This window comes from Phyllopteryx taeniolatus, unplaced genomic scaffold (genome assembly GCF_024500385.1).
Source record: "Phyllopteryx taeniolatus isolate TA_2022b unplaced genomic scaffold, UOR_Ptae_1.2 contig_28, whole genome shotgun sequence".
Taxonomy (NCBI): Eukaryota; Metazoa; Chordata; class Actinopteri; order Syngnathiformes; family Syngnathidae; genus Phyllopteryx; species Phyllopteryx taeniolatus.
In genome coordinates, this window is record NW_026903206.1 from 551,240 (window position 1) to 552,823 (window position 1,584).

The following is a 1,584-nucleotide window of genomic DNA, read 5'->3' on the forward strand; positions in this document are numbered from 1 at the left end:
GTGAAACATGGCTTTCTTCCAATGTATTTGCAACAATGAATGTGATATTTCCACATTATTATTCCACATAAAAGACAAAGTAAGTATTAAGTAACAAGAATTTCTTTTTTTTTTTTTTTTTTTTATTTATTCGAAGAGGCCAAACAAGTACGATATTCCTTTCAACATTATTGGGAATAAAATCACAGTTTTTGCCCAAAAAAAGATGACCATATGGTCAGTACCAAAACAGGTGGACAACTGTTTCAGGGTATTCGTTACAAAAGCTGCAGTTCACATCAAGATCTTTCAATTTCTTGTTTATATAGCATTTAGCAGGATAGAATTTATAGATAAGCTTCAGATGTTTCTGCAGCTGTTGGTGCTTTGGTGACACTTCGAGGTGATGCTGGGAAGGGTTAGAGAGACACACGGGCCTGTGTGCTTGGAGAATGTGCCCAAAACCGCGGTGGCTGTTTGAATTTCTTCGCGTGCCCTGTGGCCTCAGACTTTTCCAAGGCTAGTGAGGAGAAGCGGGACGGAAGATGAATGAATGAGTGAAGGATGGATTACTCGATTTACCGTCCAAAGCAACGTCAAAGGCAGTTTTTTTTTTCCAACCGGTTTGCATGCTGACAGCTACAAAAACTACTGTTGGGGCGGTTAGACAAAGCAAACAGTTTCTGCAGTGTAGTGGTTATCATGTTTGCCTCACATGCAAAAGGTCCCTGGTTCAAAACCAGGTGGAAACAAGGGTTGTTAGCTATTTTTTTTCTCTTTATCTGCCATGAAAAACTATGGGGAGAGACTTATGTCAAAATCTTTGACACAAATATATCTGTGACTTACATACGTGTTTTCAAATCCGCAAACATATCTGCAATTTACACGTATTTTTTTTATGTTGTCTGTGTATTTATCATGACTTATCATTTGTAAATATTCAATTCTGCTTGTGTATTGTTGATGGTGCGTTTGTAGATCAGCGTATTTATTTTTGAGACAAACGGAACGCAGTTTTCAAGATACACACACACACACACACAAGTTGAGAATCTTCACATGCAGCCTCTTGATCCTGATTCCCACTTCACTGGCAGAACTATTCACGGTGTCCGAGCAGGAGCTCAAGATTTGATTCCCGACGGGGAGAAGGTTTTTGTCGAAGCTGTTTTTCAAGGCAGATTAATTTAAAAAATTATAATAACCAGGTCTTGCACATACTAAGTTTTGAATCAGGGACCTTTCACACATGAGGTGCACATGCACACCACTAAGCTATGGTAATTTTCACTGAACATCACCAGCAAACCACATACAAGAGCTTCCTGACAAGCAGAAAATCCTGCTTCCACCCAGTCTCAAACGTTTCACGTTAGGCGAACGTGATAACTGCACCATAGAAACTGGTGGCTGTTGGGCCCAATAGCGGACATGCGGTTTTTGACAGACCAGCCCACCAAGTAACCAACTCACAAGCAGAATAAAATATTTACAAATGATAAGTCATAATGTATATTTAAGCATTACTGAAGTCTGAATTATTTTGAAAGGACCAAGTGTTTTGAGCAGTTATCAAGCCAACCATCCTTTCTTTGTATTTCT

At 39.3% G+C, this 1,584-nt stretch overlaps 1 non-coding gene across 1 annotated transcript; it reads left to right on the plus strand.

The window, feature by feature from the left end:
- The first annotated feature begins 658 nt into the window (after positions 1-658).
- Positions 659-731, plus strand: trnav-cac (transfer RNA valine (anticodon CAC)). The gene has a single exon. It is a non-coding gene; the product is annotated as a tRNA-Val (tRNA).
- Positions 732-1,584: the final 853 nt, after the last annotated feature.